Source organism: Ranitomeya imitator, chromosome 2, assembly GCF_032444005.1.
Source record: "Ranitomeya imitator isolate aRanImi1 chromosome 2, aRanImi1.pri, whole genome shotgun sequence".
Classification (NCBI taxonomy): Eukaryota; Metazoa; Chordata; class Amphibia; order Anura; family Dendrobatidae; genus Ranitomeya; species Ranitomeya imitator.
Window position 1 is genome coordinate 620,273,399 of NC_091283.1, and position 15,379 is coordinate 620,288,777.

A 15,379-nucleotide genomic window follows, 5' to 3' on the forward strand; every position below is an offset into this window, starting at 1 on the left:
ATGGCTTCATCACTGAGCCATCGGAGCTTCTCTGTGACAAAACCGCCCCCGCTCCGATCTCGGAAGCATCAACCTCAACCTGAAAAGGAAGCGACGTATCTGGCTGACGCAACACAGGAGCAGAAGAAAACCGGCGCTTAAGTTCCTGAAAGGCCTCCACAGCCGCAGGAGACCAATCAGTAACTTCAGCACCCTTTTTAGTCAAATCCGTCAAAGGCTTAACAACACTAGAAAAATTAGTTATGAAGTGACGATAAAAATTAGCAAAGCCCAAGAACTTCTGTAGACTCTTAAGAGATGTAGGCTGCGTCCAGTCACAAATAGCCTGAACCTTGACGGGATCCATCTCAATAGTAGAAGGGGAAAAAATATACCCCAAAAAAGAAATCTTCTGGACTCCAAAGAGACATTTAGAACCCTTTACAAACAAAGAATTGGCCCGCAGGACCTGAAACACCTTCCTGACCTGCTGAACATGAGACTCCCAGTCATCAGAAAAAACCAAAACATCATCCAAATACACGATAATAAATTTATCCAGATATTCACGGAAAATATCGTGCATAAAAGACTGGAAGACAGAAGGAGCATTAGAAAGTCCAAAAGGCATCACCAAATACTCGAAATGGCCCTCAGGCGTATTAAATGCGTTTTTCCACTCATCACCCTGCCTTATCCGCACAAGATTATACGCACCCCAAAGATCAATCTTGGTGAACCATTTAGCCCCCTTAATGCGAGCGAACAAATCAGTCAACAATGGCAAAGGATACTGATATTTGACTGTAATCTTATTCAAAAGACGATAATTTATGCAAGGCCTCAAGGAACCATCTTTTTTGGCCACAAAAAAAAAACCTGCTCCCAAAGGGGACGAAGATGGACGGATATGTCCCTTTTCCAAGGACTCCTTAACGTAATTCCGCATAGCAGTATGCTCTGGCACTGACAGATTGAACAAACGACCTTTAGGGAATTTACTGCCAGGAATCAAATCTATAGCACAATCGCAATCCCTGTGAGGAGGAAGCGAACTGAGCTTAGGCTCCTCAAAAACCTCCCGATAATCAGACAAAAATACCGGAACCTCAGAAGGAGTAGATGAAGCGATAGAAATCGGAGATGCATCATCATGAACCCCCTGACATCCCCAGCTTAACACAGACATTGTTTTCCAGTCCAGGACTGGGTTATGAGTTTGTAACCATGGCAGACCAAGCACTAAGACATCATGTAAATTATACAGTACCAGGAAGCGAATCACCTCCTGATGAACGGGAGTCATATGCATGGTCACTTGTGTCCAGTACTGAGGTTTATTCATAGCCAAAGGTGTAGAGTCAATTCCTTTCAAAGGAATAGGAACTTCCAGAGGCTCCAGACTAAACCCACAGCGATTGGCAAATGACCAATCCATAAGACTCAGGGCAGCGCCTGAATCCACATAGGCATCGACGGAAATGGATGATAATGAACAAATCAGCGTCACAGACAGAATGAACTTAGACTGTAAAGTACCAATGGCAACAGACTTATCAACCTTTTTTGTGCGTTTAGAGCATGCTGATATAACATGAGCTGAATCACCACAATAAAAACACAATCCATTTTTCCGCCTATAATTTTGCCGTTCACTTCTGGACTGAATTCTATCACAATGCATTATCTCAGGTGCCTGTTCAGAAGACACCGCCAAATGGTGCACAGGTTTGCGCTCCCGTAAACGCCGATCAATCTGAATAGCCATAGTCATGGACTCATTCAGACCTGTAGGCGCCGGGAACCCCACCATAACATCTTTAATGGCCTCAGAAAGGCCATCTCTGAATTTTGCAGCCAGAGCGCACTCATTCCACTGAGTAAGCACCGACCATTTCCGAAATTTCTGACAATATATTTCTGCTTCATCTTGCCCCTGAGAGAGAGCCAATAAAGCTTTTTCAGCCTGAATCTCTAGGTTAGGTTCCTCATAGAGCAAACCCAATGCCAGAAAAAACGCATCCACATTGAGCAACGCAGGATCCCCTGGTGCCAATGCAAATGCCCAATTCTGAGGGTCACCCCGCAGGAAAGATATAACAATCTTGACCTGCTGAGCAGGGTCTCCAGAGGAACGAGATTTCAAGGAAAGAAACAACTTGCAATTGTTCCTAGAATTCAGAAAACTAGATCTATCTCCAGAAAAAAACTCTGGGACAGGAATTCTAGGTTCAGACATAGGCGTATGTACAACAAAATCTTGTATATTTTGAACCTTAGCAGCAAGATTATTCAGGCTGGAAGCCAAACTCTGGACGTCCATGATAAACAGCTGAGGTCAGAGCCATTCAAGGATTAAGAGGAGGAAAGAAGCAGTCAAGCTGCAATTAAGGCTAGGCAGCAAACACTGAGGAGGGGAAAAAAAAAACTTACTCAGACTACTTTTCCTCCTACTTCAGCCAAAACGATGACCAATTTTTTCAGGCCGGCTATACTGTCATGATCCCAATGGCAAGGGATCACAAAAGGACAAGCACAAAAGCAAAACAAGCTCTAGGGTGATGGAACCTGAGCTGACCGCGATCCTGAACCTAAACACACAACTAGCAGTAGCCGGGGAACGTGCCTACGATGATTCCTAGACGTCTCGCGCCAGCCGAAGGATTAACTTCCCCTATAAGAAGAAACACAGACCTCACTTGCCTCCAGAGAAACACCCCACAGAAATAGCAGCCCCCCACATGTAATAACGGTGAAATGAGAGGAAAGCACATACGTAGTTATGAAAATAGAATCAGCAAAAATGAGGCCCGCTAAAGCTAGATAGCAGAGGATACAAAAGTGAACTGCGCGGTCAGCGAAAAACCCTTCAAAAAACATCCTGAAATTACTTGAACTCATGTGCCAACTCATGGAACATGAGGAGTAATTTCAACCCACTAGAGCAACCAGCAGCAAGGAATCACATCTCTGCAAGCTGGACTAAGACAAAAATTAAGCAAAACGTGGAACAGGAAAATCAAAACTTAGCTTGTCCTGAAGATAACAGACGCAGGGAGCAGAGGTAAAAGACACGCTGATTACATTGATAGCCGGCGAGGAAATGACAAAAAAGCCAGGTTAAATAGGAAACTCCCATAACCTGATGGAACAGGTGGACACCAGAGACCGCAGAGAACACAAGTCACCCAGTACCATCAGTAACCACCAGAGGGAGCCCAAAAACAGAACTCACAACAAATCCCCTGATGAATCCACTCAGGAAGAAACGCGTCGGGAGGCATACTTCTAGCCAGATATCGTAGGGCGGATGTCTTAAAGAACCGCTAGAGGGTCCTAATACCTATTAGGTATCTAATACCTGCAGAAGGACTGTGATAAACTTCAGTACCAGCAGATGAGTATACGAGTACATATGTATTGAGAAACACAGGATTTAATCCCACTAGATGACACTTTAGACACACACCGTGATAAGTTCCCGGTATTGGGAAACGGTGTTATTGTTTGTCTGGTCTTTTGTTTGGGAGATACCTGTTCCTCAGAACAACGTGCTCTTTATTGTTGTATTATTATGCTTGCGGTATTTTTTAGCATATCGTATGTTTACATTGCCATTTTGGGTCTCACCTACATTGGTTGTACACCCTTTATAGAGGAGCTCCGTTAATAGCTTTACCCCGTTATACCTGGCACCACATGGTGTACCGTTCTTGGTGCACACGGTGATATATGGTATTCCTACCGCATCTGCTTTGGTAGGGGGAGGTTCCCGCTTATACGGTACGGTAAACTCTATGAGTAGTCTGGTGTATTTTTCTCTGAATTAATTGGTGACCATTTTGTGGCCCGAGACAAGGGGTCCGTGGCAAAAAACTTTTTTATGGGGTGTTTGTCTCTGTGTTTGTTCGTGGTATATGTTAGCACTAGCACCTTAGTGGCACAGTTCGTCTATTATTTTTTATAAAGACTATGAAGTAAAAGTTACGTTTTAATGTCTTCATTTCTGCAAAAACCTGCTGCAGTTTGCATTTCTATTTTTTGGTTTTTGACCTTTTGTTTAAGCCAGGCTTATTTAACTGTCCCATCAATGGCTAATGTGTCAATCACTGTCATTGTAGCAGGCATAGCCTGATGGGACTTGTAGTCCCATCGGACGATGCCTGCACACCCGCACAGACCCTCGGCAGGCCGCACAGACCCCAGAAAGGCCCATACAGACCCCCGGCAGGCCGCATAGACCCCTGGCAGGCCGCACAGATCCCCCAGAGGCCCGTACAGACCCCCGGCAGGCCGCACAGACCCCCAGCAGGGCGCTCAGACCCCCGGCAGGCTGCACAGACCCCTGAGAGGCCCGTACAGACCCCCGGCAGGCCCGCACAGAGCCCCCATGGTTTCGCACAGACACGCAGTCTCCGCCCACGCACCGCCCACACTTTTCCCCCCTCCGGAACAGGATGCACAAGGACAGAAAGGGCTTATTTTAATTCCGATATTTGTGTCCCATTGACTTGCATTGGTATCAGGTATCGGTATTGGTGATATCCGATATTTTTTTGATATCGGCCGATCCAATCCGATACCGATATTTCCGAATATCAGAAGGTATCGCTCAACACTAGCAGGCATTGTAGCAGGCATAGCCTGATGGGACTTGTAGTCCCATCGGACGATGCCTGCACACCCGCACAGACCCCCGGCAGGCCGCCTAGACCCCAGAGAGGCCCGTACAGACCCCCGGCAGGCTGCACAGACCCCCAGCAGGCCGCACAGACCCCCCAGAGGCCCATACAGACCCCGTGCAGGCTGCACAGACCCCCAGCTGGCCGCACAGACCCCCAAGAGTCCTGTACAGACCCCCGGCAGGCCTGCACAGAGCCCCCATGGTCCCGTACTCCGCCCACGCACCGCCCACACTCTTCCCCCCTCCGGAACAAGATGTACAAGGACAGAAAGGGCTTATTTTATTTCCGATATTTGTGTCCCATTGACTTGCATTGGTATCGGGTACTGGTATCGGCGATATCCGATATTTTTTTGATATCGGCCGATCCAATCCGATACCGATATTTCCGAATATCAGAAGGTATCGCTCAACACTACTACTCACATCTAAATTACGAGAAGTTCTGGGCTTTAGATGGAAAAGAAGAAACAGAGCAGGGATTGGTTTCAATTTGCGCAGAGTAACTGGTTCAAGGTGCAACAAGAAAAAAGCTTCTCATTATTGGCTGACTAGGAAGCCTCTCAATCTGTTTGCATTGCACCTGATGAATGCATTGTGCAGACTTGACAAAAAATACATTTTTTTTTCTGCCATATGCACTTATGAAAAAAACACCTATTGTTTGCAAACTATGCATAACTTTGTGAACTATTGGCAACGCTGGCAACTTAATGACAACATAGACTCATTGTGGTTTGCTCTTGCCATTGGGTGACTTTCTTGGGATTACAAAAGTAAAAGATTGTGAACGTATCCATTATAAATAGACAGCGGAGGAATCTTGCTACACCTAAGCCTGTAACAACGGCAAGGGGGCATCTTCTATAGCTAGTGGAAAGAAAGTTTCTCTATCATTACAGACCAGAATTCTTCACAGTGCAAGCAGTGAGATTATGGAACTCTCTGACACATGGTGTTGTACTGATCGATTCACTACAAAAATGTTCCAGGAGAGCCTGGATTTCGTTCATGAAAAATATAATATTGCAAGTTGGGTTCTATTCTGGGTTCTATTCTATGTGGGTTCTATTCTGTGATGGGACATTGATTGATATATGCTGAGTCAGGATGAAATTTATCCCCTAATATGGAGCAAATGGCATCTGCCTCATGGGGTTTTTGCCATTCTCTCGATTAGCATGTTAAGGTATATGTTCTACTCCATTGACTTGGGTCGTCTTTCACCATTACAGCTAAGTAACTGTGTATTCTCAACATAGTCAGTCTATAGCTCCTTGCTTCCATTTGTGTCTATTTTTATTAGTTATTGTGGGGCCGGAAACAGTAGAATTAGAATGTGAACCAGAGAGTTTTGATAACATTAACTGGTTTTGTTCAAGAAACACAGAAGGGGAGCAGAAAGACCACATCCCTATCTTATGTCCTCACATTTTCCTGAAAAGAAGAACACTTGAATTATTTATAGGCCAAATTGTTCTTATGACAGTATAATCAGCGTGGGAATATGCAAGAGCTCATAAACACCTAATCAAAAATTTAAAGCTGCTCCATAGATGAAATGATTATTTTTGGTTGTGCTTCCCTTTAATAACGGCAAAAGTTCATAAATGTAAAATCAAGACAGTTTGAGAAAAATAGATTTAATAAATGTTAATTTTCTGATTTCACTGAAAATTTTCAACATAAGATTAGATTTTTCATACATTAGTAACAAATTGAGTATATTGTCATAGTTTGTGTACTGAAGGATAGTTGCTTCAATTAAATGTGGGGCAGCATGATTTGAAGCTCTTAGGCCGGCGGCACACTAGCGAGTTTTACGGACGTATGGGAGGTGCAGAAAATACGCATTGCACATGGACCAATGATTTTCTATGGGGCAGCTCCTATCTGCCGTATTTTACGCATCCGTATTATACGGTATAGTACGGGCGTAGAAAATCGCAGCATGCTGCGCTTGTCAGCGTATTGCGCAAAAAATACGCCAATGAAAGTCAATGGGGACGAGAAAAATACAGATTACACATGGACCAACAGTGTGACTTGCGAGAAATACGCAGCGGTGTTCTATAGAAAAGCCGGTAATTCTGTGCGGTGTACAGTAAAATCACACTGACAGGTTAGAATAGAATAGCTATAATAAATGTCTACACATAGTATAGGTGTATATATATATATACATATATATATATATATATATCTTATATATAATTGTCTAAGGGTCACTTCCGTCTGGCTGGGCAATATACTACGTGGCTGGACAATATACTACGTGACTGGGCAATATACTACATGACTGTGCAACATACTATGTGGCTGGGCAATATACTACATGGCTGGGCAATATACTACGTGGCTGGGCAATATACTACGTGACTGGGCAACATACTACGTGACTGGGCAATATACTACGTGACTGGGCAACATACTAGGTGGCTGGAAAATATACTACGTGACTGTGCAATATACTACGTGGCTGGGCAATATACTATGTGACTGTGCAATATACTACGTGGCTGGGCAATATACTATGTGACTGTGCAATATACTACGTGGCTGGGCAATATACTATGTGGCTGGGCAATATACTACATGACTGGGCAACATACTACATGACTGGGCAACCTACTAGGTGGCTGGACAATATACTACGTGAATGTGCAATATACTACGTGGCTGGGCAATATACTACATGGCTGGGCAACATACTACGTGACTCTGCAATATACTACGTGGCTGGGCAATATACTAGGTGGCTGGACAATATACTACGTGACTGTGCAATATACTACGTGGCTGGACAATATACTACGTGACTGTGCAATATACAACGTGACTGGGCAATATACTACGTGACTGGGCAATATACTACGTGACTGGGCAATATACTACGTGGCTGGGCAATATACTACGTGGCTGTGCAATATACTATGTGACTGGGCAATATACTACGTGACTGGGCAATATAATACGTGGCTGGACAATATACTACGTGACTGTGCAATATACTACGTGGCTGGGAAATATACTACGTGGCTGGGCAACATACTACGTGGCTGGGCAATATACTACGTGGCTGTGCAATATACTATGTGGCTGGGCAATATACTACGTGACTGGGCAACATACTACGTGACTGGGCAATATACTACGTGGCTGGACAATATACTATGTGACTGTACAATATACTACGTGGCTGGGCAACATACTATGTGACTGGGCAATATACTACATGACTGTACAATATACTACGTGGCTGGGCAATATACTACGTGACTGGGCAACATACTACGTGACTGGGCAACATACTAGGTGGCTGGACAATATATACTACATGACTGTGCAATATACTACGTGGCTGGACAATATACTACGTGACTGGGCAACATACTACGTGACTGGGCAATATACTACGTGGCTGGACAATATACTACATGACTGTGCAATATACTACGTGGCTGGGAAATATACTACGTGGCTGGGCAATATACTACGTGACTGGGCAATATACTACGTGTCTGGGCTATATACTACGTGGCTGGACAATATACTACGTGACTGTGCAATATACTACGTGGCTGGGCAATATACTATGTAACTGTGCAATATACTACGTGGCTGGGCAATATACTATGTGGCTGGGCAACATACTACGTGACTGGGCAATATATTACGTGGCTGGGCAATATACTACATGACTGGGCAACATACTACGTGACTGGGCAACATACTAGGTGGCTGGACAATATACTACGTGACTGTGCAATATACTACGTGGCTGGGCAATATACTACATGGCTGGGCAACATACTTCGTGACTCTGCAATATACTACGTGGCTGGGCAATATACTACGTGACTGGGCAACATACTACGTGGCTGGACAATATACTACGTGACTGTGCAATATACAACGTGACTGGGCAATATACTACGTGACTGGGCAATATACTACGTGACTGGGCAATATACTACGTGGCTGGGCAATATACTACGTGGCTGTGCAATATACTATGTGACTGGGCAATATACTACATGACTGGGCAATATAATACGTGGCTGGACAATATACTACGTGACTGTGCAATATACTACGTGGCTGGGAAATATACTACGTGGCTGGGCAACATACTACGTGACTGGGCAATATACTACATGACTGTACAATATACTACGTGGCTGGGCAATATACTACGTGACTGGGCAACATACTACGTGACTGGGCAACATACTAGGTGGCTGGACAATATATACTACATGACTGTGCAATATACTACGTGGCTGGACAATATACTACGTGACTGGGCAACATACTACGTGACTGGGCAATATACTACGTGGCTGGACAATATACTACATGACTGTGCAATATACTACGTGGCTGGGAAATATACTACGTGGCTGGGCAATATACTACGTGACTGGGCAATATACTACGTGTCTGGGCTATATACTACGTGGCTGGACAATATACTACGTGACTGTGCAATATACTACGTGGCTGGGCAATATACTATGTAACTGTGCAATATACTACGTGGCTGGGCAATATACTATGTGGCTGGGCAACATACTACGTGACTGGGCAATATATTACGTGGCTGGGCAATATACTACATGACTGGGCAACATACTACGTGACTGGGCAACATACTAGGTGGCTGGACAATATACTACGTGACTGTGCAATATACTACGTGGCTGGGCAATATACTACATGGCTGGGCAACATACTTCGTGACTCTGCAATATACTACGTGGCTGGGCAATATACTACGTGACTGGGCAACATACTACGTGGCTGGACAATATACTACGTGACTGTGCAATATACAACGTGACTGGGCAATATACTACGTGACTGGGCAATATACTACGTGACTGGGCAATATACTACGTGGCTGGGCAATATACTACGTGGCTGTGCAATATACTATGTGACTGGGCAATATACTACGTGACTGGGCAATATAATACGTGGCTGGACAATATACTACGTGACTGTGCAATATACTACGTGGCTGGGAAATATACTACGTGGCTGGGCAACATACTACGTGGCTGGGCAATATACTACGTGGCTGTGCAATATACTATGTGGCTGGGCAATATACTACGTGACTGGGCAACATACTACGTGACTGGGCAATATACTACGTGGCTGGACAATATACTACGTGACTGTACAATATACTACGTGGCTGGGCAACATACTATGTGACTGGGCAATATACTACATGACTGTACAATATACTACGTGGCTGGGCAATATACTACGTGACTGGGCAACATACTACGTGACTGGGCAACATACTAGGTGGCTGGACAATATATACTACATGACTGTGCAATATACTACGTGGCTGGACAATATACTACGTGACTGGGCAACATACTACGTGACTGGGCAATATACTACGTGGCTGGACAATATACTACATGACTGTGCAATATACTACGTGGCTGGGAAATATACTACGTGGCTGGGCAATATACTACGTGACTGGGCAATATACTACGTGTCTGGGCTATATACTACGTGGCTGGACAATATACTACGTGACTGTGCAATATACTACGTGGCTGGGCAATATACTATGTAACTGTGCAATATACTACGTGGCTGGGCAATATACTATGTGGCTGGGCAACATACTACGTGACTGGGCAATATATTACGTGGCTGGGCAATATACTACATGACTGGGCAACATACTACGTGACTGGGCAACATACTAGGTGGCTGGACAATATACTACGTGACTGTGCAATATACTACGTGGCTGGGCAATATTCTACATGGCTGGGCAACATACTTCGTGACTCTGCAATATACTACGTGGCTGGGCAATATGCTACGTGACTGGGCAACATACTACATGACTGGGCAATATACTACGTGACTGGGCAACATACTACGTGGCTGGACAATATACTACGTGACTGTGCAATATACTACGTGGCTGGGAAATATACTATGTGGCTGGGCAATATACTACGTGACTGGGCAATATACTACGTGGCTGGGCAATATACTACGTGGCTGGACAATATACTACGTGACTGTGCAATATACTACGTGGCTGCGCAATATACTACGTGACTGTGCAATATACTACGTGGCTGGGAAATATACTACGTGGCTGGGCAACATACTACGTGGCTGGGCAATATACTACGTGGCTGTGCAATATACTATGTGGCTGGGCAATATACTACGTGACTGGGCAACATACTACGTGACTGGGCAATATACTACGTGGCTGGACAATATACTACGTGACTGTACAATATACTACGTGGCTGGGCAACATACTATGTGACTGGGCAATATACTACATGACTGTACAATATACTACGTGGCTGGGCAATATACTACGTGACTGGGCAACATACTACGTGACTGGGCAACATACTAGGTGGCTGGACAATATATACTACATGACTGTGCAATATACTACGTGGCTGGACAATATACTTCGTGACTGGGCAACATACTACGTGACTGGGCAATATACTACGTGGCTGGACAATATACTACATGACTGTGCAATATACTACGTGGCTGGGAAATATACTACGTGGCTGGGCAATATACTACGTGACTGGGCAATATACTACGTGTCTGGGCTATATACTACGTGGCTGGACAATATACTACGTGACTGTGCAATATACTACGTGGCTGGGCAATATACTATGTAACTGTGCAATATACTACGTGGCTGGGCAATATACTATGTGGCTGGGCAACATACTACGTGACTGGGCAATATATTACGTGGCTGGGCAATATACTACATGACTGGGCAACATACTACGTGACTGGGCAACATACTAGGTGGCTGGACAATATACTACGTGACTGTGCAATATACTACGTGGCTGGGCAATATACTACATGGCTGGGCAACATACTTCGTGACTCTGCAATATACTACGTGGCTGGGCAATATACTACGTGACTGGGCAACATACTACGTGGCTGGACAATATACTACGTGACTGTGCAATATACAACGTGACTGGGCAATATACTACGTGACTGGGCAATATACTACGTGACTGGGCAATATACTACGTGGCTGGGCAATATACTACGTGGCTGTGCAATATACTATGTGACTGGGCAATATACTACGTGACTGGGCAATATAATACGTGGCTGGACAATATACTACGTGACTGTGCAATATACTACGTGGCTGGGAAATATACTACGTGGCTGGGCAACATACTACGTGGCTGGGCAATATACTACGTGGCTGTGCAATATACTATGTGGCTGGGCAATATACTACGTGACTGGGCAACATACTACGTGGCTGGACAATATACTACGTGACTGTGCAATATACAACGTGACTGGGCAATATACTACGTGACTGGGCAATATACTACGTGACTGGGCAATATACTACGTGGCTGGGCAATATACTACGTGGCTGTGCAATATACTATGTGACTGGGCAATATACTACGTGACTGGGCAATATAATACGTGGCTGGACAATATACTACGTGACTGTGCAATATACTACGTGGCTGGGAAATATACTACGTGGCTGGGCAACATACTACGTGGCTGGGCAATATACTACGTGGCTGTGCAATATACTATGTGGCTGGGCAATATACTACGTGACTGGGCAACATACTATGTGACTGGGCAATATACTACGTGGCTGGACAATATACTACGTGACTGTACAATATACTACGTGGCTGGGCAACATACTATGTGACTGGGCAATATACTACATGACTGTACAATATACTACGTGGCTGGGCAATATACTACGTGACTGGGCAACATACTACGTGACTGGGCAACATACTAGGTGGCTGGACAATATATACTACATGACTGTGCAATATACTACGTGGCTGGACAATATACTACGTGACTGGGCAACATACTACGTGACTGGGCAATATACTACGTGGCTGGACAATATACTACATGACTGTGCAATATACTACGTGGCTGGGAAATATACTACGTGGCTGGGCAATATACTACGTGACTGGGCAATATACTACGTGTCTGGGCTATATACTACGTGGCTGGACAATATACTACGTGACTGTGCAATATACTACGTGGCTGGGCAATATACTATGTAACTGTGCAATATACTACGTGGCTGGGCAATATACTATGTGGCTGGGCAACATACTACGTGACTGGGCAATATATTACGTGGCTGGGCAATATACTACATGACTGGGCAACATACTACGTGACTGGGCAACATACTAGGTGGCTGGACAATATACTACGTGACTGTGCAATATACTACGTGGCTGGGCAATATACTACATGGCTGGGCAACATACTTCGTGACTCTGCAATATACTACGTGGCTGGGCAATATGCTACGTGACTGGGCAACATACTACATGACTGGGCAATATACTACGTGACTGGGCAACATACTACGTGGCTGGACAATATACTACGTGACTGTGCAATATACTACGTGGCTGGGAAATATACTATGTGGCTGGGCAATATACTACGTGACTGGGCAATATACTACGTGGCTGGGCAATATACTACGTGGCTGGACAATATACTACGTGACTGTGCAATATACTACGTGGCTGCGCAATATACTACGTGACTGTGCAATATACTACGTGGCTGGGCAATATACTACATGGGTGGGCAATATACTATGTGGCTGGGCAATATACTACCTGGCTGTGCAATATACTACGTGGCTGGGCAATATACAACGTGGTTGGGCAATATACTATGTGGCTGGGCAATATACTACGTGGACATGCATATTCTAGAATACCCGATGCATTAGAATTGGGCCACTATCTAGTATATATATATTTTTTTCAGAATATTTTCTCACGCTCGAGTTCATCTGAGGTTATGCCAGCAGGGGGTGCAGCAACTCAAGTCTAGTTAGCTATGTTCCCCTTCTTTCCATTCATTCCCCAGTTTTTACAGGCAGGGGCGGCTGCATTATCAGGCCCTTGCTTGTAAAATTATATAACCCCTTCAGATGGATTTACAGCGTGGGACAAGACTGAACGACGGAAGGTGTGGGATATTGTTGATTTTTTATTTTAACTTTGTTTCAGGTGACAAGGGTCTTCAATTGGATTGAGAGTATAATAAACTATTAAAAACACCCTGTGTCTTTTTTTCAATAAAATACTTTTTTCATAATGTATGTGTGTTTTATTAACCATTTACTTCTATTGGACTAATAATGCATAGGTGTCTTATTGACACCTCTCCATTATTAACCTGGCTTAATGTCACCTTACAATAGCAAGGTAACATTAACCCTTTATTACCCCATATCCCACTGCTACACGGGAGTGGGAAGAGAGTGGCCAAGTGCCAGAATAGGCGCATCTTACAGATGTGCCTTTTCTGGGGTCGCTGGGGGCAGATGTTTTTAGCCGTGGGGGGGGGGGACCATAACCATGGTCCCTCTCTAGGCTATTAATATCTGCCCTCAGTCACTGGCTTTACCACTCTGGTGGAGAAAATTGCTCGGGAGCCCACGCCAGTTTTTCTGTGATTTAACCCTTTATTTTAACAGCTAGAGTCCCCAAATTTTGCACACATACACTTCTAACGTTAGTAGTGAGGAATATGTAAAAAAAAGGGATATGAAATGGTTTACTGTATGTATACCATGTCTCATATCCTGTCGGGCTTGGGAAGGAGATAGCAAAAGCTAGCAATTGAGGTGTCTATGTGATAGAAAATAACCAAGTGTGACACCATTCTAAAAACTGCACCCCTCAAGGTGCTCAAAACCACATTCAAGAAGTTTATTAACTAGTGTTGAGCATTCCGATACCGCAAGTATCGGGTATCGGCCGATATTTGCGGTATCGGAATTCCGATACCGAGTTCCAATATTTTTGTGATATCGGGAATCGGTATCGGGATTAAGATTAATGTGTAAAATAAAGAATAAAAATAAAAAATATTGATATACTTACCCTCTGACGCGCCCTGGTCGTCACCGCTGCAACCGCCTTGCTTTCGTTCCGAAGAATGAGCGCGTAAAGGGCCTTCGATGACGTCGCGGCTTGTGATTGGTTGCTGAGCGGTCATGTGACCGCTCACGCGACCAATCACAAGCCGAGACTTCATCGAAGGTCCTTAACGCGCTCATTCTTGGGAATGAGCGCGTTAATGACCTTCGATGACGTCGCGGCTTGTGATTGCTCGCGTGAGCGGTCACATGACCGCTCAGCGACCAATCACAAGCCGCGACGTCATCGAAGGCCCTTTACGCGCTCATTCTTCGGAACGAAAGCAAGGCGGTTGCAGCGGTGACGACCAGGGCGCGTCACAGGGTAAGTATATCAATATATTTTATTTTTATTCTTTATTTTACACATGAATATGGATCCCAGGGCCTAAAGGAGAGTTTCCTCTCCTTCAGACCCTGGGATCCATTACAGGATACCTTCCGATATTTGTGTCCCATTGACTTGTATTGGTATTGGATGTCGGTATCGGCGATATCCGATATTTTTCGGATATCGGCCGATACCATCTGATACTGATACTTTCAAATATCGGACGGTATCGCTCAACACTATTATTAACCCTTCAGGTGTTTATTTAACTTTTTTCACAAAAAAATTAATTTAGCTCTAATTTGTTTTATTTTACCAATGGTAACAGGAGAAAATGGACCCCAAAATTTGTTGTACAATTTGTCCT